General features: G+C 41.3%; 1 long non-coding RNA gene across 2 annotated transcripts in view; it reads left to right on the top strand.

Moving 5' to 3' along the window:
- The first annotated feature begins 124 nt into the window (after nucleotides 1–124).
- The window catches only part of LOC111928800 (uncharacterized), a 42552-nt gene continuing 16701 nt past the window's right edge, over nucleotides 125–25975 (top strand). Inside the window, exon 1 of one of the 2 annotated variants that reach the window (XR_015286791.1) lies at nucleotides 125–301. This is a non-coding gene — a long non-coding RNA (uncharacterized LOC111928800). The remainder of the gene's footprint in view (nucleotides 302–25975) is intronic. The other variant, XR_002864314.2, reaches the window with a different exon arrangement.

Genomic DNA, 25975 nt, shown 5'->3' with positions numbered 1-25975 from the left:
GGTTCCTTCCAGACCTCTCAAGCATTCAGCAAGGGCATTGCCCCTGTGGATTGCTTTCACTTGAACTTGATGGTGATCAGCTGGTGACCCCATGGCAGAAGAAAACCCTGAACAGCTCTCACTCAAGTGCATAACAGGGTGTGAGGTCAGTAATAATGCTGAGAACAAAGGTCTCGTAAAGCGAAAGTTCCTCAGTCTCTGGAACATGTAACTCTACTTCCTGACCAGCTTTGTGTTTCCTGTGGACTTCCAAAGGATTGGACTAATCTTTGCTCCTTGTCTGGCACCACCAAGGCAAAAGGTGGGAATATATTTCTGTTTGATGCAAAGGAGGATATGTCTGAATTGACACAATAAAACTGAATGTAGCATATGAATCAAGCTTACTTTAAAAGCCAGTTTGGTATCAGTGCTCTAAGTTTTATTTCTCATAATAATAATTTGGATTTTAATGTAACTTCTGCATAGTGCAGTGTGATTTTTTTTAGGTCTCTACAATAATTTTTTGCTCTTTAGTCTCCCTTAAACTTGTCTCTAGCCCACATAAATGATTTGAAGATCTCAAATTAATGCATGTGTGCCACAGTGCAATTGTAGCTGCATGCTCTTGCAAAGAACTCCTGAAAGTTTGTTTTAACTTGGAGTTCCTTAGTATTAAGTGCTCTGCTGTTAGAGTGACTGTTTCTGCCTTCAAGGCAGAGGCAGCTTCTTGCTGCGGCTGGAAATTGGAAAAGAGACAGGTTTTGTGTTTGCTTCCCTTTGTCCCTGGACCTCTCTCTTCTCCAAAGCTACTCTTCACGTCTGCTTATTTTTCACTGTATTTTGACTTCCCTATCAGCTTGCTTGAAAGCTGCAGGTATTGTGTGTCCATTTTGCCAGAATTTTTTCCTGACCTCATTAAAAGAGATTTTCTCCCTGCGGGGGACCATCTCCTGCAGGGGTGGGGGGAGGAGTGGATCTGTAGGTCAGCCCAACATACAATAAATAAACTAGACAACCAGAAAAATAATTTTGAGGAGTGCAATGGGTTTGAGATGGCTTCAGCCCACCTTCTCCTTCCTGGTGATCAGGGATGCCTGTTGTTATGCCAGTTGGCATATTACAGTGATCAGCAGTGGGAATCACATTGGAATTGTGACTGGACTGTGTATTGGAAATGCTATCATTTACTAAGCATAATGTACCTTTGTATTATACTTTCAGTACATTTTCTATTACTCCACTAAATCAGAAATCCCATGTGACACCAACTATATTCAAGCAAATACATTTGAAATTAAATATTTAATCTTCCATGTGTGGACTATCTAAAAGAACCTAGTCTGACAGAAAAAAGGAGGGGAAAAAAGGCAAGATCAAGATTTAACCTTAGCAATAAATTCACACTGACCTTGTTCTGGAATGGTCTTGATCTCCAGTGGTAATGGATCAAGGCAAAAATTCAGTCTCTGATTCCATGATTTCATATGGTAATGGATCAAAGCAAAAATTTAATCTCTAAATCCATGTAACGTGAGGTACAGTAGGCTTCTCTTTATTTGTGTTGGGGACAAGCTAAAAGAGTCCTGTATCACACATGGAAAATGCCAAGTTAATTTAATAGGGAAAGCTAAGTAGAGCTGCATTTAGGGTGAGAACAAGAGGCTTGCACAGATAAGACTGGGGATGTACATACCTTGAGGCTGAAGATGGAACACTCCTTTCAGGGCAAGCATGCAATGTTAATTTAAGTACTCAAAGTGATTTTGTATAAGCAGGAGGGCAAAGGGACACCAAGTTCTCTTACTTTGTCATTGGGTGATACAATATAGTAGCTGGAAACCTACTAGAAACTTATAATTAAAGGTCTCTGCAGAATATATGAAGGTTCTGCTGAGCTTCCTGCATAATTCTCAGTGAAAGGAGAGGAAAAAATTCCTTTGAAAATCCAGGAGGCAGTGAATCTGTCCTCTCTGTGTGAGAGAGCTCCAGCAGAGCTGCTGAGGCCTGATGTCACTGAAGGGATATAATACTTGAAGTGCAGCATGATCAAATAAAATAAGCAGAAACCAAACACAGCCTTAGGCTCATTTCCTTTTAAGCAAATAAATAAAAAACTGCAAGGATATGGCAGGGAAAAACAACATAGGGAAGAAAGCAAACCTTTCATTCAGGAATCTGAGGTACCCAGAAGTCACTTCTGTGGCCACAACAGGACATGGATATTATTTGACCCAAGTTACGGACCACACTCTGTGGTAGTCTCTGTGTTTCTGAGGGTGCAGAACGTGGTATCCAGAGCTGTCTGCTCAGGCCCTGCTCTTCCAAATTGATTGGTATGGGTGGACCTGATTGCCTGTTAAGAATCTCTGTTGCATCTGTTAGGGCTATTTGCAGATCTGGTTCTACGGTGTGCCTATGTTCATCTATTCTGGGGAAGGAAGGATAAATAAAGCTCATTTGCCAGCACATCCCTAATTGTCACTGTGAACTGATCTCCCACCACTGGTGCCCAGCCAGTGGATTCAGTCTCTCAGGCATTTTTGAGCTCAGATGGAAGCACATCCAACTGGTGGACCCCTTGGGGGGACTTCTGTGATCCCTTGCCATCTTCCTGTGCTTCCCCTTCCTATGTGCTTGCTATCCAGACTGTAAATGCAGAGGGTACAGCTGAGTGGCTTGTGGTAGTAAGCAAAAAGTGCACCTTCACGAGATGCAAATTGGTCTCATGCTTTGATCTGCTCCCCCACCAGACTCCCCAAGTTTGTGGTTTAAAATAATTGTTTCTGTCTTACAGTTCTTGTGCTCTGATAAGCCTTCTTGTCCACTAGTCTTTCTGGATCAGAATTTTGTCTTTGATCTTTGACAGAAATTGGATAGATGAATTAACATATCAAAACAAATAGGCTCCTTTTTATTATCTTTCTCCCTAGTCAGCTAACCTGGAACTTGTGCAGGAGCAGAAGCTCCTCCATTTATTACCTTCTTTTATGCTGATCAAGGTTTGCCATCTTTGTGTAATAGGACACAGAGCTGGGAATAGAAGGAGATGGTTCCTACCAATTTCTGTTTGATCTCCTCTTCACCACGCTGCCATTGAAAGATTTTCCCCACCCCTGCAGTTGGCTACAGTGTAAAATAGCTTGCTGCTAACAGTGCTCTGTCGCTCTTCCTCAATTTATCTGCAAGGTTGGCTTTGGTGTTTTTTTGGCACTCAGCAACTGATAGAGTTGGTTCAGCCCAAGAAGTTGTTGGGCTAGAAAAGTAGAGGAAAGACTTTATCCCATAAAGACTCAGAAGTTAAAGACATTTGTTTCCTGTCTTTTCATTTAGTTTGTCTCTCTACCCAAGATAAGGTCAAGGGCAAAATATAATGTCACAGTGTTCTCATATAGAGGTTTTTTGTTTTTTTATTCCTGGAGCATAGCAATAGGAATTAGCTATTGGGAAAAGGAAGGGGACAAGTTGCTATGAACTGTCACAGTCCCCTGTTGTGGTTGCTGACTTTCTGGGTTTTATGATGTCTCAGTAGTTGAAGGGCAGCTCAGTATTCCACCTTCTTAAGGCAGGTGTTTCAGTGAGGCTCTGAGCTTTCATGTTTAAAACAAGGCAGTCCTCCCAAATCCACATTTCCCAACCTGCTGGCTATGTAAGAAGTGGTAAAACATGTTTTCCTGGTACCAAGGACTTCAAAACTGCTGGGCATTTTTAAATTGCATGCTGCTGATCCTCTTTCTCCAAGTGAAATAGTAGCACGTCCCACTTTGTAGACAATGGGAGTCTTATCACTGCTGTGTTAAAAGCAGAGTAATTCCAAAGCTGAGCTGAGCTGTTCTGAAAATCCCTCCTTGAGTTCCCAAGCTTTAATCTCCTGGTCCTGCAAGTAAAGCCTGTACATTCCTTCAGTCCCTCTGTGGCTTTAAAAGAAGTGCACCTTCTTAGTAAGCTTGTGCCTCAAATGTGAAGTGATATGGGGATGAATGAGAAGGGTTTACATGGACTTGGAAGTCACCCTTCAGTTTTTTCACTCTATTGTCATAGGAGCAACAACCTTTTCTTTGTGTAGTAAAAAATTATCAGTCTATGCTAGCTAAACTTTACGGAGGAGGATGTGACATGGTTTATCTGGAAGGATGACAAGGCATGAAAAATAATCGTAGTGACTTGAAAACCCAAATGTGCAATTTTGTGCATGGTGCCATTTCTGATTTGCATTTCACTGTGTACCAATGGCAGGAAAAAAGACATAATTAGTGCCATAAAGCATGGACTTTCAATCCCCTTGAGAAACACAGCAACCCCTTTAGAGTTTTAGTTGACATGGTGATATTTAAAAACAGCAATATAAGATCTTGGAAGCCATGGTAACTCTTACTGCTCAGAGACACTAAAATGTAAAGCACCCTGTGGTGAGATAATGCAAAAGGTGTGTGTTGGCATTGGAGCTGCCCCGCTGGGAAGCACTTATGATGTGAAAGTTGTCAGGGGTGGACGGTGTTCTGTACCTGAATTCATGTCTCTGTGCTCATGAGAATTACCTGTATTGCCCAGTGCTGCCCTTCTGCAAAGCTGCTATTACAGGGGTCACTCTATTGACCCACCATGTGGGTCTTGTGAAGGAAGGTGGTCTGCCAGGCAGTGCATCAAGGTGCAAAACCCAGCATCCTGTGCTCTATGTCAAGCTCCTCTAGAGGTCTGCAGTGTTGTGTGGCTTTCTGCTCTCTGCTTGGGTCAGAGCTGTATCTTGGCTCCACTGAAATGTGCCAGGCTTTCAGCCAGAGAGGCTTGCAGCAGGGATTCTGCCTGAGAATACTGTGCAAAAATTTACTGGGGCCCCGATCTTGCTCAGAGCTTCTAGATTGCTAAAGCAATATAAAGGTTAGCAAGAATAACTCATTACAGACAGCCTAGCAAAGCTGTTCCCACAAAGAGTCCTAGAAGGGTCGTCTCTGAGGTGTATTTGACTGGCTCCACATACTTCTGCCTAATGCAGAGCTGTACTTTCACACCGGCTTCTGGCAGGCTTGAGCAGTCAGTAAATCACCTCAGGTCCTTAAAACCACGACTGCCAGATGTCCTCCTGTAGCCAGAGGGAAAACTGCACTCTGAGTTGTTGTGGTGTTTCCCACCTTGGGGAAGGTGGCTTTTGTTTTTCCTACAGTAGTCCAAGGAAGCTAAGTGCCATTAGTGTATTTTTTGTAACTCTTTCTGGCAGCAGGTGATGGTGAATGGATAAATGCTGTTATTCCAGACGTTAAGACTTATACCAGTCTGAAGCTATAATGACAATACCAAAAAATATCAATATATTTCCAGGTTTAGAGAGAAGTGATAGCTTAGTATTAGTGTGAGTTTTTTTCTTTTTACTTGTTTCTTTTAGACATATCAAAAAAGGTTCAGCTGTTCCCAACAATATTGAATGAGCCTCTAAAATTTTTCCAAACATACAGTGGTGATTGACTTCATACTGGTGATCCAGGGGCTGAAGAGACTCATGCTGCAAACCTTGTAGAGGATTTTATGCCTTCATCAGTCTCCTAAGGTTCATGTTTTACTGTGCAGATAATTGTATTTGTATGCTGTTGTCATGGTTGCATAGGTATGGACTTTGCCATTCTGGAGGACAGAGAGGAAATTTAACAGTATGTCACTGAGCAGGTACAATCATGCAGGGACACATGCCTGTTGAAGCAGCAGGATTCTGTTCTTCCTCTTATCTTTTCTCCAGCCCCTCTTCCTCCAGTTCTTTACTCTCATTTTAATCTCTGTGGCACATTCCCTTCAAGGGGCTCCTAAGCTCTTTACCACTAACCTAAGGGTTGATGTTGGTGAGAGCACTACCACAGAGATAAACAGAAGGGCCAGACCAGTGCACAGAGCTTCTGGCAGTCCACTTTGCATCTCCCAGCTACATCCCAGTATAAATCTGCATGGATTTCAAGGGGTTTTCTTCCCCTCCTTGCACCATTTCTTACCAATCTCCCTTTTCTCTGCAATAGTTACATCCATGAATCTCTGGCCCTTAGACTTCCTTTCCTCTTCTGCTTCCCAGGGGTCTTTACTGAATTCTTCCTTTCATTGTGTTCATGTCTGCACTTGCAGGAGAGGAGAGGTTGGGTCAGGAAGCACAGGTTTGCCAGAAGAAGGGAAAGGATTAGAGGAACTGTGAATGTCCTAGGCCAAAGTTAGACCTCTAGAGCTGTAGATACCAATTCTGACCTCCTGATGCTGGATAGGTTTGAGCAACAGCTGGAGGTGAGCAAACGAGCAGAGTCCTCTGTCACCATTTGTCATCGTGTAACGAGGCACTTGTTCTGTGACAGGGCTGTCAGTGATTTCTCTGTCTGGACCATTTAGGCAATTTTGTTTGGGCTCTTTGTAACAAAATAAGTGTGATCACAGCAAGCCCAAGCCAATGTGTAGTGTACTTCATTGATGTAGGTAAGACAACCACTGAAGATGCACCAGCAAGATGCCCCCAGCCAAGGTACAGATGCTTCCAGTGAGCTGGATATCTGTTTTGGTGACTAAGGAGGCTAGTCTGGTGTGACCAGCTGGCAAGGCACTTACTGGTGTCTGAGACAACAAACTGGTTCTGCACTAGAAGTGGAGGAGAAAGAGGTGGAGATTTACAGCAAGTGCTGAAAGCCTTCCTGGTTTCCCTGAGAAATTCATACTTGGCTGATGTGCCAAAACCTACTTTGCTGCAGTTGTATCCCTGTTGGATCTTTCAATGCAGCACAAAGATGTTGGCGTTTGCTGCCAAGGTGCCTCTGCTCTGTTGTGTAAATGCATTCCTAATGTTTCTCGGGATGTATGACTTTAAGAGCTTGGTTTTCTTTGGGTTAGCAAAGCAAGTAATGGGAGTAGCTGTGTCCTGTTGCCACTTTGAGAGGAATGGAAAGAGACAGAAAGCAATTATTCAAATTATAATACATGCCGAGCATTTTTATTATTGTTATTTATTGTTTTGTGGTCACACGAGTAGTGCTGCGCTTCGGAGGAGGCAAAGCGAGCCTTCGGCACAGCTCGTGTAAATCACCATGGCTCAATGACACCTCTGGATTTACACCAGCTTGCTTTCTCTACATTCTGGCCCTTGGTTTCAGCCTCCAAAAATTGCTATGTGCATTTTAAATGTGAAAAATTGGGACAGCAGGAATGATGAACAATAGAGATAGGATGGGAGGAAGCAATCTGGCTTTCTGCCTGATGTGAGATGCTGGGTACATGGGCAGCACATGACCTTCTCTCCTCTCTGATTTTTCATCTGAAAAACTTTGGTAAACCTTTTCATAATATTCTAACAGTTACACTGGAGAAGGAAATGCACTTGGGAGGAAGGGCATGTTATAAATCCTTGAGGTGAAAATAGCTAAAACAGCTAAATTCCTGTTTGCATTAAAATGTGTTGGTTTGTCTGCTTCTCTGGCTGTTCAGCTGGCAGAAGTATTTTTATTTCTTTTAAACATGTAGATGAGTATCTCCTTGTTCTGCTTTACACACATGGAAGCTGCTACACAGCCTGAAGGTTAAATGTGAGTAACTCAGTCACTGGTTTGGGTTCTGCCATGATTTAGAGCCTTTTTTGGCTGTCGTGGTTTTCCCCATCCACATCTGAATGCTTAAGATTTCCCAGGGTAGGGAAGTGCAGCCATGAAAAACCATGGAGGTGGTTGTAGAGAGTTGGCGAGAAGTTGTGTAAAAAGAATGTTTGCAGGGAGGACATGTGCGAGGATTTAGTTATTTATTTATTCTGCTGTGAGGGAGTGGGAATGCGGCTTTCTGACCCCTGTAGCTTTGGAAAACTTCCTGTGGTCCCTGTGGCTGCTCTGCTCTGTGCACCTACCACCTAGGGACCCTGGCTGAGTGGGCCACCAGCTGCCACTGTTCCTGCACAGAGGCACAGATTGAGGGTGGCACTCCCCCTCCAAAGAGGGGCAGGCAATCCCTGGGTTTTCCCTGTTTCCTCCAAGCAGGTGCCTCTGGGGTTGCTGCAGGAAAACCGAGGAAGAAGATGGTTGTGTGGGCTGGCTGAAACCAGAGCACTGGCATGGTGGTGATTGGGTTCCTGATCCTGGCAAAACCCAGAGCAGTCAATGCCATCAAGATGTGTAGGATAATAAGACACGGTAGCTAACAAAATTTAATTCCTATTAATTTCCATGGGTTTGAAATTAGCTTAACCTTTATAATTAGCAAAATGAGACTTTCAGTCATCATCCCCAGAGAAAAGGGGACTTTTAAAAAAAACCAAAAAAACCCCCAAACAATAACCCAACAACAAGCAACAACCTTAATTTTGCTCCATCTTTCTATGCTAACTGCTAAGGCACATTTTACTGCTGTCTCTTCCAAGCAGCCTAGGTGAGGTGCCCTGCTCTGCCATCAGGCTGTGCTCTCTGCAAAATGTCCCCCTGACATCTGCAGCCTTGCTGTAATTCACCTTGAGGGTGCTTATCAGTGTGTTCACTGCCAAAACAACTCTGGCAAGCTTTCCAACTAACCTTTTTAACTAATCTTTTTTAACAAGCTGTGATGTCAGTATTTTCCACTCTAGCTGTTAACATAACACTGTAAGGTTTTCATTTCAGCTCGATTATTGTAGCTTGCGCATTTGGCTCTATCTGTATCCTTGCGGTCTCAATACTGACAGTGCCCTAACTCCAGTTAAAGTGAAGCTAAGTCTGCTGAGGCTTCAGACCTAAAAATGTCCTGCTTGCATTTTTACAAAGTAGAAGTCGTAACTTTTCCAAGCCTAATTTGCAGTTTAATTATGCAAAGTTGTGAAGAGATGTATGGAGAGAAACAGAAACTCTCACAGAATTTCAAATTTCTCCTAAAGAAAAGCCTAAGCCACTCATTGATCTGAATGGAGAAATTTTTATTCTTGCATTTTTTGTAAAGCAGGAAATGCAGCTTTTTTGCCTATCAAAACCTGGAAAAAATATTAGAAATATTGTTTCCCCCAGTGGAAAAAAAGGGAAAATTGTGCACTTTACCAAAACAAAAAAGAAAATACTTCTCAGAGGAGAGAGAAACATTGTGGCAAGAAATATAAAAATGCTTAATTTTGAAAGTGGTTGGTTTGAACATTTTCATTTCTACTTTTACCTGGACATACCTGTCAGCTAAATTTAATTTGAATTTTAAGATATTTCTAGATAAACCAGAACAATATTTTAGACTTCTTTTCCTTAGTATTTGATTTTATATTCACATGAAGACTGTTGTCTAGAAACTATTAGCATAACAGAGCTGAGGTATGACCTCCAGAAATAACCTCTGAAACTGAAATTTGCTGTGTATTTGCTGTGATGGAGCCACCTTCCATCACCAAAAGAAAACAAGTCCCTCCCTAGTCCTGGCTTTTTCCCCAACCTCTTTATGGTGTTTCTGTTCCAGCATGAGTTGTGTTTGGGGGTGTGTGAGGGACTGGGTATTGTTGCAATGGACAGAGCCTTTCTTTTGGCGTTAGAGAATCACAAAAGTTTGGAAAGGACCTTGAAAGATCGTCTGATCCATCCCTTTGAGGGAAGGGGAGCCTTGATGAGACCATCCAGCATGCTGTCTGATTGCACCTTGAAAACCTCCAGTGACGGACACGTTACCCCATTCCTAGGGAGGTTGTTCCAGAGTCTGCCTGATTGTTTCACTGTAAGAACCTTCCTGCATCAAGATGGAACCTCTCTTGGTGCAACCTCCAACTGTTGTCCTTGTTTTGTCCATGTGACTCTTGTGCCGATTCTTCTCCCTGCTACGCGCATCTTTGCAGGAACACGGTGCTTATATCCACATATTAGTGGCAGTGGGGTGCTGGGAAAGGAGGACACCTCACTACTTTGCCAGGCAGAGAGAATGTTGATAAATATTGCAGGCAGAATTTGTGGTGAGCTTCACGGAGTTTGGATGAAGCTGCAGGGAGCCTAGAAAAAAAAATAAAAATGGAAAAGCTCAGAGAGAAGCAGAGCTAATGAATCCTAACTTCCTATGTGTTTGTATTTTGAGGAGCAACTCCACATAGGTTTGCTGGGGTTTGGTCAGTGGGAGCGTTCATGGTACAGTCTTCTCCCAGTCAGGGTCTTAAACACTATTTTCACTTGCTCTCCTGCTAATTCCTGAAAAAAACATGAATGTTTCTGAGGGCGCTTCCTCCCTGCCAAAGGCAAGGGAAATTGGCTAATGAGCTCAGAGTCAGCAGAGGGAGGCAAAAAGGCACATACAGAGCATTTAACTGGTTTGGAAGCCAAACCACAAACTTAATCCTTGGAGAACATAGTCATGTGGCATGAGGAGTTGAATTGCCAGCGGGCGTGGGAGGGAGGTGAGTGGGTTATTACCCTAGCATGCATGGGGATGCCTCAGTGGGTGGGAAACTCCTAAACCTCAGCTTTGACTGGGAAGTGAAATCAGTTATTAAAAAAAGACTGCTTTTCTAAAACTGCTTTGCTCCCTCTTGTGTCCCATGGTATGACTAAGGGGCCTTGCCAGTGGAGAGGAAAACAGAGTTGGGCTCTCAGACAGTGAAAGCTCCCTGAGGCTGTCAGTGCTTCAGGGCTCTGATGCCAGCAGGGCTTCCAAACTGACTTAGAATGAAATGAAATAGTGGGAAGGGAGAAGAGGAGGCATAATTATTTTTTCCCTTGTTAACTTATTTTCCCTTTTTGTGCATGAGCTAATGCGATGGAAAGCAATACAGCTAAAATAAGTGCATTTGTTGGGGTCTGCATGCTGTGCTGTGAGTTATGGCTGGAAATCACTCACTGGCCAGCCCATTCCTTTCCTGCACTGTATCATCATGTGCTCCCAGCAGTGCTTGAGGCAGAAGGCCCCTGGGAAGGGTAAGGAATGTGGTGGGGTGACAAATGCAAGTCTGGTCAGCACACAGAGCAAGGGCCAGGCTGTTCAGCTGTTTTCTCCATCGTGACTGTGGTTCAGCACCTGAACCCAAAGTGAGGGATGTCACCAGCCCTGGGGGCCCAAAGTGAGGGATGTCACCAGCCCTGGGGGCCCAAAGTGAGGGATGTCACCAGCCCTGGGGGCCCAAAGTGAGAGATGTCACCAGCCCTGGGGGAAGGAATAAAAAAAGGGCAGACTTCCAGGAGGACAGATCATGGGATATGCCACTTCCTTCAGGATGCAAGAGGGGGCTGCTCAGGGTATGTGCACTTTTGAGTAAGGTTTCACTCCTTACTTCTCCTTCTGCCACCTATTTGAGAGACTGTCTCTGTTGCATCTTTACCTGGTCTGCAGCAAGTCACCACAAACGCTGTAAAACAGTTCTACATCGTAAAGCAGTTGTAGCTGTGAAGTGCCTCATGTTTTCCCATGGTGCACATCTCCTGTAGAGACTTCTCCCTCCTGGCCTGCATGTTCTAAATGAAACTCTCATTCTGATGCATCTTCCATCTGCTTAAGTGTTGGCCATAAATAACAACATATTATAAAATTGCCTTCTTGTCAACACACAGATTGTTTATGTGTCATTTCCTCTATCCTTTGTGTTGCTGCAACTTCCTAGGGAAGGAGGATTTATTGGTATAGCAACATTTGGGAATGGAACCAAATCCTATGGAGTATGAAATAAATATAGTCAATTTTTGGTACTACATTTTTATTTATTTTTTTATGAGACATCTTCTTTCCTTGACGGCTTTGCATCTCACCATGTGGCATCCACTAGCTTTGCCATATCATCTGTTGTTTAGGGTCTTATATTTCCAGAGTATGTTTGCAAGCTGAGTGTAGAACTGTGAACCACAGTCCCACGGTATTTTTGACTGAAAGCTAATCTGGAATTTCCACTTAATGTAAACTAATCTTAATGTGAGCTAATCTTGAATTACCACAGACTCATTTTGGTGTCAAATTGAAAGAAGGGCTCTATCAAATTTAAAATGCAGTTGGGAGATCGGTCAAGGGTTATATTAGGATAGAAAAATAAGTTTCTGTCTTCTATGATCTCTAAATCAAATAGCCTATAAATAAGATCCCTCAACTTAAGTATTGCATTTCTTGTGCCACTAAATTGTTAAAGCCCTTCCATTCAGAAGGCAGGGCACTTTCTTTTGTGAATGCTCCCTTCCCTAGTGGCTGACTGGGCCTGGCTCTTTGGGGACTGCCATTGCTCCAAATGCAGAATTTTACAAGAGCTCGCAGTTTCCATGTTGAGCACTGTTGGAATGTTGTTCTGTCCTTCTGAAATGTGGAAGTATTGTTCCTAAAGCTGTTAAAGGCCTTGTATTGTCTCAGATAAGTGCTCTTGTCCCAGTGAGGTTTGCTCTAGATGCAGTGGATACAAGGGTGTCCAGACTCAGACCACTGGGGAGGTGGAACTGGAGAGCTGGGTCTGTCCTTTGTGGCCCTGGGCCAGCAGTGCCACAGCTGTTCTTGATGTTGGATTGTGCTATTCCACATTTGTTTTGCAAAAGCAGGCTTCTTGAATTCCTGCTTATGGAGGACAGTTATATATGTGCTATGTGTGTAGCTCATCTTCACATGCAAATGTATTTCTGAGCAGAGCTACTCCAGGATGGAAATGCTTGCCTTTCTTTCTTTTGTACAAGGATAGTTTTGTTCCATCCCCCAGAGGAATGGGGTCTGGCTAAACAAGCCAGGCATATGCTTTTGAGGGAAAAGACCTCATCTAAGCAATGAATATTTCTGGCTCTAGACGACTCAGTTGGACTTGGAGGGTTTTGATGATGATTCAAGAACAAAAGCGTTGCCTTAACAAGGCCTGTTGCCATTTCTGTGTAGACATAAGTCAAGTCTGAGACATGCTGCTAGCCTTTTTACAACATATGTGACAAAATTTCCAGAATCTGCTGCTCTAACTTTTCCAGAGGGATAGAATTTGGACTGCTTGTTCACCTTGAGGTTTATTAGATCCTTTGGAGAACTGACAGCATGGATAGCTTTTCTTAAAAAATGCTCTCCTTTAATCTTCACTGAGCTTTCCTGGCTTTACTGGTGCTATGTTTTACAATTAACACTGGTGGATTTTGTGATGTAAAGATCAGTGGCTTAACTCTGTTTCTGTTCAGATCTGCAGTAAGCCTCCCAGAAAATCCCCCTCTTCGTTTCCCTCACCCAGAGCTTGCTTATACAAATGTGCAGGGAAATTTACCTTCTCCTGCATGCATGAATTAGTCCCTTGGAAAGAGTTGATGCTCATCTTCCTTGGAGAGGAAGCTAGAAGTCTTCAAGCTGCTGAGAAGAGGGAAGGGCACCACAGGGTCTGCAGAGCTCAGGGTGGAAATGCACAATTTGGCCTCTGCTGTGACAGGTGGACACATTGTAGGGACCCCAAGGCTCACATAGAATTTGCAGAGAGCCTTGGAGGTTTGGTTGAAGCCCCTTGAGACATGCAGTGAAAGCAAAGCAAACAGGGGGATTATTTATGACCTGCTTCTCTTCAGGTTTTTTTCATTATTTTTTTTTATTACTTCAAATGAGAAAGTTGGCTAGTCCTGCTTATTTCTGATGAAAATTTGTCTTCTGAGATTTAAAGATCTCTTCAAATAGCTAAAGATGTTTAGTCTTTTGGGGGCATTCGTTGCTAAAAGCAGAACAAAAAATTCTGGCCACATTATGTTTGTAACACAAAATGGCTCTGTTTTATTCTTAGTATAAATGTATCTTTGTCTTATGGAAATAGATTTTGTAACTGATCTTGTGCTGACCAGAAAATAAGTGGCATTAATCATAAGAGGCAAAACCCTGATGTACAAATTTCTTTTGTACCAATAGTGAAAATATTGTAGTTTTAAATAAGGTGGACACTCCACAGAAATTATTATTTTGTTGCCTGCTTAATCTTACACTGAGATTCTAGGGAGATGTATTACAATTTCTAGGTATAATTCTCCACTTTAAGGGTAGTGATGGTTATCAGAATATAAGCATATCTGAAATAATCTTCCTTTTAAAGAAAGGAGGAAACTCATCCACTATCCCCCCATTTTCTAGTGGATAACATGGGAATTTGCTTACATTTCTGGAAGAAAAGATTAAGAACAAGCATTCCAACAGAAAAGGGCAGGGGATTAGACTTTCTGCTCAGGATCTGAAGTCTCTGAGGCTGGTCTTTAATTGCCAGTCAGGCAGAGACATTGATCAGGAACGACGTGGGCAAAACTGAGCTTGTATTGAGATGGAAGTTTGCCCTGGAACTCCTGGAAGTCCTTCCCATCCCTGTGGGTGCATGATAGTTCCATACTCTGTGGACTTATCTTCCTGACAGCAGTTGCTTCTCGTTGGATATATGTGATTTTTGTCTCCCTACACAGAGAGTAAGCTATATGTTGAATAAACTGAGGAACTATTTAGGAAGGAAAAATAAGGGAATAGTGGATGAATTCCCAAATAAAATGCTAATTAATTATAAAACTCTGATTCTGCATGGGTTTATGTTGATCTTTTGTCCTTTTCTGTGTATATTTTTCTCATGGAGCTTTAGCTGAATGATCTAGCTTTATTGTTTTTCCTGTGGAATCCCTGTCTCAGCCTGGGCAGTGCTTGCAGAACTGGTAGCAGCTTATTGTTGGTTGTTCTTCATGCTCAAAATCAGTTCCTGTACATTCTCTACTTCACACTTCATCTTACTCTGAAAGCAAGGCATCTTTATTTTCCAAAAGATACTTCCAGTGTTGCTTCCTACAGTAATACTGAATAATTGGTTAAGTGAATTATCAGTGAGTGCAACTCACTGTTATCATCTTCATCCTGCCTGAGATAGTCAGAGAGACAGACAAGCTAAAATCAGTAAAAATGTAAATTTATTGTTTTAACTCAGTTGTTTGATAGTGCAAATTCTTATTTTTTGCTGTGGTCTCAAACAGCAGTCTCTAGGCAATGCACAAGTTTGAGTTACTTGCTGCTCTTTGACAAGGTGGTTCAACCTGAGTGTTTAGAAAATGAGATTTACTCAGTTAAAGATCATGCAAAACTCTATGGTTGCCAAGCATTATAAATATAAAAGTGTGGTGTCCCAAGTCATGGCCTTCATGCTCTTTATTTCATGCCACTAAGGTCCTACTGGACAAAAATGAAAGAGCTATGACATGGATGCTAACGTGTTTTATTTTCCTTGCAGTGCTGAAAAGCAGCTCTGTGGAAAAGGGTGATGTCACCATGTGTGCCATTTCTTGGGTGGATGTTCCTAGCCAACACATTAAAGCAAAATCACAGACTGAAGCAGAGCAGGGGGAATAAAATTGTGCTATTATTTTTCAGTACATTTGAAGTCAGACTTGCTGACAAGTCTCTGCCCAGTGTTCACTTGATGGGTTCTTTTCATTGTTAGTTACCTTCTGTTAGGTGTTTGATGCTGTAGGAAAAAGCGGTGTTAGCACAGAGCCTTGTCCTCATGTACAACTCATGAAAGCCCTTTCTGTTGTAAGACTGCAGGTTCTCTTACTACTATGATTAGGTTCTGCTGAGCTGTCTCATTGAGCAGAGCTTTTTTTCCCTGCTTCATTTCCTCTGTTCTGTTTATTGAGATTTTCTTGTATTTTTGTGGGTGGTCAGGGTTTGGCCCTTCTACTCCAGCAGTTAGAGCTCCAGCATGATAATGAAAAACAACTTAATAGCACTTTTACTGTCTTGGGATGGAGGCAGAGATGCTGTTCTTAGGTGAATTTTGAGCATGTTTTATGCACAGTTATGAAACCTAGGCTGCTAAGAGGACTGGAACTATCCCCACTGTAGCAGCCAACAATTTTGACTCAATAAAAGAGAGTGTTATCAGACATTTTCACTTGGTTTTCTTTTTAGCATTTTAAAATCGTTTCTGTCTTGGAGAAATGTGTACATAAGGGCCCTGTCTTTCAGACTTCTGCACAGAGACAGCTCTTAACGTGACGCAGATCACGCTGTTTCACCATGCAAAAACGTGTAGCATCCATAGGCCAGCATATCCAGTAAAGCTGTTGCTTTATGGGAGTCTATTTAGACCTTTGCAGCCCTGTTTATGAGTTTCTGGCTGAACCCCCGTGCTTGCCAGCAGGTTCTCTGGTGTGTCTTTCTGTCTCACCACTAAGTGAAGCTATATTTCTGTGTGATGCAGCGGTGAGGATGCTTCATGAGCGGTGCTTTTCGTCTGTGTGTGGTGGGCTGCTGTACGAGAGAAGCCTCGAGTCCTTGGTCCCCTCTGTTGTACGGTAACCTGAGCTGTGGGGCTGTGAAATGCTTAGTACAAGGTCTGTCCTGCTTGGCAAAACTCGAGCTTTAACAAGCTGCTTGCCAGACAATGTGTCTGTGGAGTGTTTTCCATGGAGTTCCTGACCTTTTAGCAGTCTTAGCCCAAAAAAGTTCCCTGCTCTCTTTAATATCTGGCAACCAAGGAACTTTATAGCTTCATCACTGCTTTCTCCTATTATTCTGCACTGGATTGAAAGTTGCATTTCTTAGGAGTGCTGCTTTGTCTTTGATCTCACAAATCAAGATGAGGGTAGAGGACCTGGAACCGAGACTGGGTCCACTGAGAACACAGTGAATGAGAGCAGAAGCGGGTTTCTCTGCTACATTCATTTCCAGATAGCCAAACAATTAGCTTCAGGACTTCAGAAAACTATTGCTGTTGTCTTCTGACACTTCAGCAGTGGCTCCACAAGAGCCATTACCATTCGAGCATTTGATAGAAGCGAGATCTTCACTTATGGGCCGCTGATGCGTACAATATGCAAGATGAATTTTCTGCTCAGACACTCCCCAGCTTATCGTAGGAGAAAATTGTGCTCGGTGCTACATTGTTTCTTTTGCTGTACATTCTGTGTTATATTTCCCATGCTTGATTTAGGGTTGCAAATTTCTAGAGTTATGCGATGACAGAATAACCTTGGAACTATTTCAAGACAGCGTGGCAGGTAATAGAGGCCCCATATTTATATTTGGTAATAAAAACATGGCTTCTATGAAATTTAATATGGACATAGAAATATTATTATTATGACTTTTCAAATCTCTGCAATGGAAAAGCTCCTCTGCATGGTTTTCTGTCCAGAGGCAGCACTTGGCAGTGGTGGTTTCCTCACTTAGGCTAAATGTGCCTTTGTAGTTTTCAGTCTTACAGGGTGATGGTAACAGAAGGAAGTGGTAACAAAAATAAATTCAATTTTTATTGTTGGCTTAGTTTCAACAATCTAGGAAGTTTTTAATAACTGCAGTTACTTGAATAATTTATAGGATGCATCTCTGGTTTTTCCACATTAATTATTTGATAATTTCCCCTGATTATTGTTGTTTTATAATTACAGTGGTGCCTAGAGGATCAAATTAAGTTGAGGGTCTCTTACTCTGTCTGCTAAGATGGAGTTCTTTCCTAAAGAAGCTGCAAACTTAGTTGCTGTGATAAAGATAGAAGCAAGAAGATGAAACAGTTTGCTTGGGGTTATAGCAAAGTCTCTGGCAAAGTTGTCATCTTTTTAATGACAGACTGGAGGTTTGTTTGAATACCCAAAGTGGTATTTAATAGAGCTAAGAAGTCTAGGAGGAGAAATAAAATCCATTTTGTGCCAATGGGAATGAATCCACGGAGGCTTGGATGTGAGGGCTGTTTTAACAGGTTTTCCTGGAGCACTTGTTTGTCATAGCTTGACCCCAAGGCATGGACCAGAGGTTTCTGACTCTCACATGGGGTGTTTCTTAGGCTGATCTCAACAAAATTCAGTATAAATTTCAGATTCACCCGCATGCTTTCCATTGCCTTAACAAGAAAAACTGTTGAAATTGTCTAATTACATTTCTGTTTTTATATTGCTTACTGTAATTTGCTATCTTGGTTTAACTTATGTACAGTGTTTGCCATTGTAGCTGAAGTTTGAGAATTCAATAAATTATGAGATTGAATTATTTCCATTAAAAAAGTAATTCTGAAATAAGATTGCTCCTCTGTCATGCTATAATTGAAGACTGAAACATAATGAGAGCAAATGATTGTTCTTCTGTGGATTTCAGCAAGCCATTAAAAACAAGGGAAAAAGAAACTTTGAAAACCACAAATTCACTCTCTCTGTTTTAGTTTAATAGCAAATTCAGAAATGTAGCTGCTCACTGAAATCAAGACAAGTGGCTTCATTGTGTTCAAGACCGAAGAAACAGAATTGAATTAAAATATTTTATGAATAAGATAATTTGCTTGAAGATGTAAAGTATTGTTCTCTGCCTTTTAGCATTACAAACCTTTTCCAGTTTCTTGTTGACTTAGACCAACAGAGATCCTCTGTGCTTGCAGTTGGATTTTGGTGTAAGCCAGTGAACAGGAGAGATCAGTCCCAGAGGATGATTCAACCTGTGTGTCTTAGAAGGCCATGAATGAACTGAACTCTGGCATAGATTTTCTTTCTCTCTTAGACCACCTTGGAGTAGAACGTTAGTCCTCAGGACATGAATGCTTAGGACTGAAATGTCTTATATTTGAGCTTTAGGAAAACAAGGGATAATTTCTGGGAAAATAAATATTGCACATCTAGGTTTTTAATTTATTTTTTTTCCTTGAAACTGTGTGGAATCCTAGAAAAATTGTTCAGGGATGAATCTCAATGACCAGGTAGTCATTTCCTCCTATCTGAGAGAGGATATATTTATGGGGCTTTTTTGGTGCACATTTGTATGAAAACTTCTTAAAAACCTGCCAGCAGCCAAGATTCCAAATACCACAGTGCAATCGGTTTCCTTGTTTCGGTGGTCTCTGGCCCCTTGAAGTTCCAGTTGCAATTAGGAAGATGGTTTTAAAAGCAAAAAGCTAACTTGTGCTATTTTTGTGTGCACTTGTGCCAAGTTTTGTAATTTGTAGAACCACCAGGCATCGATGCTGTAAAGGATTCCTGGAAGTGCTTTGTTATTGCAAAGAGATTTACTGTATGTACCAAAACAGAACACTGTCTCATTCTTCATGTGTCTCAGTGTTTGCAGGATTAAAATTCAGGTGCGTGGTGTGTTGTGGTGTGTATGTGTGTGGTGTTTCATTTTGGTTGTGTCTTAAATACATTATTTTGACATTTTCACATTCCTTGGCACATGACCAAGGTTTCTTTGCTGCCTGTGGACAGATATTTGGATATGGAAGCATCAGTGCTTTTAAGGGGAATAATTGCCTTATTTTAGGCAGTAGTGGAGGCTCACATGCCTGTGTCCAGAATGGTATTATGGAGGTTCACCTGTGATTGGTAGGAATGCAAGAATCCTTTGAAACATAATGCTAGAGCTGTGCCAGAGTAAAAATCAGTTTGCTGCTGCAGGACCCGGAATCTGATCGCCAGCTCCTACAACAAAACCACTCCAGTGAGCCTAAACCTTTGTGGCACCTGGGTTCTGTCCCATTAGGTTTCATTGATTTGTCGGTCACACCTTTTCAGTCTGCTTAGCTGGACAGGTATTCACTCCATCACCCAGAGGGAAAGTGGCTGGCTGGGGATATGGTAATGAGTGACGTAATTACAGAGGTCACCAGGCAGCCTGGCTCTGTATCAGGACACGTGTGACTTCTTGATTATTCCCAGGTTACCCATGTTTTAGGTCTGTTTATTTTCAGTAAAACATTATTGGTGCATGAAATTACTGCTAAGATCTCAAGAGGTTCCAGAGGAGAATGTTAATATTGTTAGGATCTCGCACTTAGAAAAGGAAGCTGGGAAAAGGTGCACAAAGGTAGGGAGGCAGGGTTTAATTATAAGCCCAATTAAAGTATCTGAAGGAATAAAAAGCGTAGTCTAAGAGGTAACATAGACAAAACAGAAAACAAATCCATCTCTGCACTGTGATTTCTTTGACAGAAACCAGATTGTGCTCTGGTTTTACAAGAGCATTGAGATTCCTTAACAAGAATACTCGGGAAAAGAGAAGGATATAAAGTAAACCCATTATAGAAGGTTTTTGTGTAGTAATCAGACGGGTGGTGGTGGAATTGTGTGCACACAGCAATAGGAAAAAGGTTGGTTTCTAGGCCCCCAGACTTCCCCCCAGCTCCACTCCTAAGGCCAGCAGGGCTTTCCTGTGCTTACTGTTTCTCAGCAGAGATAATTACATGTGTGTAGGACCCTGAACGCTGGCTCAGCCACTGCAGCTGAGTGATGCAACTGAAGACCAGAGTTAAGAGCATTGAAGGTGTCAGACATGTTTTAAATGGATTAAACAGAGTGGAAGCTGTCTGTTTATACATCTCAGCAGGTCAGGCTGAAGCTTAACAAAATGTTTAATGCATTTGCTTAAATCCATTCCTCTGCCACAGAGCAATGGTAGTTGATCTGTAACACTGAGTGTGTTGAGGCTTCAGTGGAGGTGCTGTGCTGATTGACTTGCAGGCTCTAGGCTCACATGCTCTTTCTAGATGTACATTTTCCTTTCTCCTTGCATAACTCCTTGCTATTTACCATGCTGGTTTAGCTGAGGTGCTGGCATCAACCAAAATATCAGGATGTTTCCTGAGACTGAAGTTCTCTGCCTCTGACAGTTTGTAGATAGAGATGGGTGTTTCACAGCAGAACCCGAATGGTAACTGAGTCCCTTTCTGTTTGGAAAGGTTGTTCAGCTAAGAAGTGCCCTGCAGCTAGATCCAGGGATTTGTTCTACTTATTTCTGTGGGTGTCATAGAGGATCACGTATTCACAAGCATCCTTGCGTTTTTCTGACTTCTCAGCAGGGTTGCTTTTTAAACATTTATTTTGGCATTAGTGTTAAAGGTGGCATTGCATTCACTTGTGTTTCAATTTATTCAAATGAATGGGATTATTATTATTATTACTACTATTATTAATTTCCCTAGCTACCCTTTCAGCTCTGTAGTAGAAGAGATTTCTGGACTAGAATGGAAGTTGTTTTCTACTTTGCTCTCAGTGCAATAATTTTTTTTTTCCCAGAGCTTTTATTTGTTTTTCTTGTCCCTAGCCTTAGCTACTTAGTAGCATATTCCACAGAGGAAAATAAATTGTGAAGCACAAATTGTCTGCACAAAAAGCAAGATTACAGAGTGGATAGGTAAATTTCTTCAAGGGAGAGGAAAGAAAGAAAAGGGCAAAAGAAGGCTGGAGTGTAAAAAAAAGATGGAGGAGTTTCCTCGAGAAATGAAGGTAGTAAGTCAGGCTATTCTCCTGGGTCAGCAGTCTATAATCATCCCTTATCTTCTAGAATTGCCAGCTGTATTTGGGATGTACCATGTTTCACTGAAGGGTCTCCTTGTCTTGATGAATATGCACTTTTTCAGGAGTGTCCTGGCCAGACACGAGAGCTGAGCGTCCAGTTGCTCTGAGACTCATGTGGAGAGTTAGAACGTTTTACACACATTTCAAAAGCTCATTTCAAATGCCCCTTTGCTGAAGCACAGTCACATTCAAGCTGCATGACTCATGGCAAACTGGAATGGAAAGCTGTTTGTAGGATGACATTGTTTGTAGGATTCTGTGAGACATTTAATAGAGAAACAGAAGGAGAACCCTACTAAAGGGCAAGGGGACACAGCATGGTTTACCAAAGACTTTGGTAGAATCTCTAGACATTTTTTAATCCCTACTGTATGTTTTTCCACAAGATGTCCTCATTCAAGTGTACTTTAATTTAGGAGAATAGTTTTCCAAAGGTCAGGTACAGTAATCGTTGAGGTATTTCATGTCTTTGTTTACATTTCTATAGGCACTTAAGTAAATGGTTTCAGGGGATGCTAAACACAAGAAAGACATAGACAAGAGGATTTGTGCTGAATGGAGTACAGACTGAAAGCCACTAAAACACAGTTCTCCACAATAATAGTTGTGTATACCTGGCACCATAAAGTGTTGGTGTCAACTGTATCTTCTCAGTTTTTCAGCTGCTAAAGAAAGTAGATTTTGCAAGAGCTTGCAAATCAATAGTCATGAGACATTTCCATTCAGAAACGCCAATAACATAGCCTAACATCTACATTGTGTGCAAACTGATGACCTTGGTATAAAGCCTATAACATAATAAACTTTGAAATAGGTGGGAGGAAAGTGATTCGGGAATTGCAAGCTGTTTGGAAATTATATGACAATGTGTCTGTATATTTCAAGAAAAATCAAAAGCTTCATGATAACTATTTAGCATTTGTAACAGCTCAGTATAAAACCAGAATCAGAGGTAATCTATTGATTTAGCAGATTTGGGTTTGTTGGGATTTTTTTGGTCTTTTTTTGGAAACAAAACAAAAACAAAAAAATTGTTGGTGTCTGGTTTAACTGTGAAATGACCACAGGAGGACTAGGGCTAAGCTTGACACCCATCTCTTTCCAGTCCTTCATATGCTGAGCTCTTGCAGCAGTAGTTGCTGGTAGGGTACCCAGAAGGAAACCTGCAGGGTTTGACACAGGAAATGTGCACCCTCCAAATTTTTCTGGAAATGGAAATAAGCATTCTGTGCTCCTAGTAGCAGTCAAAAAATAGCATCTTTGGCTCCTGTTGAACAAGAGCATCACACAATGCTTTCTGAAAAATAAACCTCTCTATTTCTGACCTCCTGTTTTAGTGTGGCCAGCCTGATCTGGCCACTGGTGCTTTCCTCAGCGCATTTCTTTGATTTGGAGCCAAAGTGAGGCATCCAACTGTGATGTCTGCTTTGATGGAGCCACTGAATAGGGCAACAGTTAATACTGCTGTCCCTAAAGCAGAGGGTTCTTTCACCCAGTGTTCAAGAGCCAATCTACAAAAGAGGTTGAGATATTTGATTTAATTACCATTCTACAGAATAAGGTGCCAGGCATCAAATGCTGCCAGCACACCACCTAGGAACAGGAAGTCTTTTATCCATAAAGGGAATAAAGAATGAATAATATAGAAAGTGATATCTGTTCACTCACAATTATATAACAAAATTCTTTGTGTGTGTGGTGGTCTTGGTCTGGTTCTTTGTGTTATCACCTGCATGTATAAATTTCCCTGGATGTGTGTTTTTAGCATTACAATCACCTGGGGTAACTTGAGGTTATATTTTCATCCTATCAGCTAAGACCAAGTTATTATTTAATCATATACTCAATTACAGTTTCTGCTTGAGTCTATTTGAACAATTAATTGTCAGTGAAATAAGGATTTATAATATTCTGTTCCTGGGGACACTTCACTCTTCCATTGCTCTGGTACACTGTTGTCATGGTTTCAAAACCAACCCAGAGTTACTGTGAACTTCTTTGTGGATTTTTAACCTCAACTGACATCAAATTCTCCCCTCTGAGAGTTATGGACATATCCGCAGAACATTTCTTATAAGTCGCACCCTGTGTTTGAAAAAAACACAGTTAATCCTGTAACTAGAAAGAACACAATAAACATATAGTTTTTGATTTTGTGATAGACTTTGGTGCATCAATATATTCTTTAAGGGCCTTATAGCTGTATGTGTACCCACCAGAACAATGTAAGGTCCTTTTCACTTTTCTTTCCGTGGCCCGTCTCTCCAAGTGTGGATATAAAGTTTCCACCTTGAAAGTTGTGTGCTGTCCAGGGGAAAAGGTGCTCTCTGACTGAAAAGATGATAAAATGTGAGAAATAGACAGCAAATAAGCTTTTATCATTCCTTTCCCTTTAACATGCATTTGATTGCTTCAATTGCCCAATGTTTTAGCTGGATATGACTTCCCCTACAATACTTCAAAAGGACTCACTCTTTCACTGACTTGTTAAGTGAGTCTCATCAAGACAGTCAGAAAGACCTCTACACATTTGATTTGAATTGCCAGGAAAAACTTTGAAAATTTTTTTTTGTTGTTTTCAATCATATTCTTCACCTTTTAGCTAGACTGGGGCCTAGAGAGGGTAAATCCCACTAAATTGCAGAAACTTTGATACTTCTTGGACATCTGTTCCCATCTGAATTTTTTCATGTAGCTTTTTGAGAAGGATCTCATAATTTCAGCAGTTCTGACAATGTGTTGATTTGGAGTTCTCCATCATTCTTCTGATTTTTATTTGTTTGTTTATTTTTTAACATTTTGGTATTTCTGCCCATTGATCTTTCTTCTTTCATCAACGTATTCCAACAAAATTACATTGTTATTGTAACCTTGCCATTGCTCCAGAAACAATATATTTTTGCTAATGTGTTACCAAACAGAGTGGAGCTGTTTTCAATTCATAAGGGAGCACAGTACAGCACAGCTGCATCTCTCTTCCCATTATGGGATTCTCTGATTTGAAGGCAAAAATAGTTTTTCTTTTTGTCAAATAGGATAAAAAAAAAGAGCATATTTTAAATCCAGAACCAGTAAAATAAGCATTTGTTTCTGGAACCGAGGCTATCAAGGTGTAAGGAGTAATATGGTGGGGTATGTGTATACATATATATATATATGTATATTCATAGTTATTTGGTTTATGGCATTTAACTTCTGTGCCAATCCATATCCCTGACAATGAGGCTTCTTTACTGGTAAAATAAATTTAATTCACACTGATACTCCCCAAGCAGTCCATACTGCATGACAGTATTTATCAAGGGCTCCAATCCTTTACACGTTCCAGTTTAATAGGGTATTGATTTACCCTCCCTGGTTGTGCTCCTGGCTTGAGCTCTACTTGAAGTGGAGTTCACATTCCCTGCTTTGCCTGGTTTCTCTGAAGCCCATCCCCCAGAAGGATTACCACATTCAGTACTGGATCTGGGATGTCAGTCTCAGGTTCATCTGAGATCTGGTCCATTAGTAAACATATTTAAACCTTCTGTGCTGTTTCCTGTGGGACCTATAACTTGTACAGACTTCCTTAAAAAAAGTTTTTTGAGCATTTAACATGCATCCTGACAATGGAAAGGACATTCTGGAAAATATATATATATATATATATATATATATATATATATATATATATACTTATGAGGAAGTTTAATATCTCCATTGTACATTTTGTAGGTTGCCAGAATGGCTGCAAAGTTCTTTTTCCCATTGCTCCAACCATCACTATTGTGACACTACTTACAGGCCCTCTCTGCTCATTATTATTGAATATGAGGCTCTGCTGTCTATTAAAAACTCTATTGCTTTGTTCCCCAGCTTTATTGGAAGTACAGCATCTGCTGGGTATGCTTTGATACTTTCCCCCAGACTCCTTCATTCATCAGAATCCTCTAGCATCGTTATGTTAACATCCTCTAATTGACCCTCACTGCCTACAAAGAGCTCATTGATTCAGGCTCAAGGTGGGGGAGGCCTTTTGGACCCCAGAACCTCTGCCTATCCTTTTGCATTCTTTGATATCAACCCCTTTTCCTCTGCAATAAAAAGGTGCTCAATACAGTCTGCTCCATTAGGTCATGAGTCACCATAATATTTTCTAGAAGTTGATACATTCCTTCTGGATTTTCTGGATTCTCTGAGTGCAAACAGACCAAATCAACAAGTCTGAAGTACTAAATGGGACATTTTCAAAGAGCTAGCAGACCCTCTGCCCCCACTGATTGTCTTAGAGGTACCTTTGTCACTGCCTAAGTATGCCCTCGAGTCCAGCCTGCAGCAGGGCTAAAATTTTCATTTCCCATAGCTCAGTGACTCTCCCAGGGGGTGATCTTGGTTCTGAGGAACAAAAGGGGCATTTCTAAAGCAATGGAAATGGAAAGAAAGGCAAGTCTTTTCTTGGCCCCTGCCCAGTTCTTGAGACCAAATTCTGGGCATTTCAATACCAGGAGTGGGAATGACAGGAATGGGAATGACAGGCTTGTTTTGCTTCTTCATTCTCATCTCTTCAGTGTTTTGACATGTGTTCTTTGGGAGTGTATACTACTCAATCCATGCATCAGGCATGAGTTATTAGAATATGATCTTATATCTGCAATAGCCACATAAGTTTTTCAGCATAAAATTTTAATGTTTTGCTATTGCAATATATACTTCTTATTTTTTTTATTTTTTTTTTTTCAACTGAGCTAGGGGAATGGCAGATTTTTTTCAGATCTTGTCCAAACTTGGGTAGGAAGGCTTCATTTTTAAGGGACCAAATGTATTTTCTGTAGTAAACGTACTGTGTACTGACTTAGTGGCATCCTTCTTCTGGCACA

This window comes from Cyanistes caeruleus, chromosome 5, assembly GCF_971803275.1.
Source record: "Cyanistes caeruleus chromosome 5, bCyaCae1.hap1.1, whole genome shotgun sequence".
In the NCBI taxonomy this organism is placed as follows: domain Eukaryota; kingdom Metazoa; phylum Chordata; class Aves; order Passeriformes; family Paridae; genus Cyanistes; species Cyanistes caeruleus.
The sequence above is the reverse complement of the archived record's forward strand: the minus strand, read 5'-3'. Positions and strand labels throughout refer to the sequence as shown.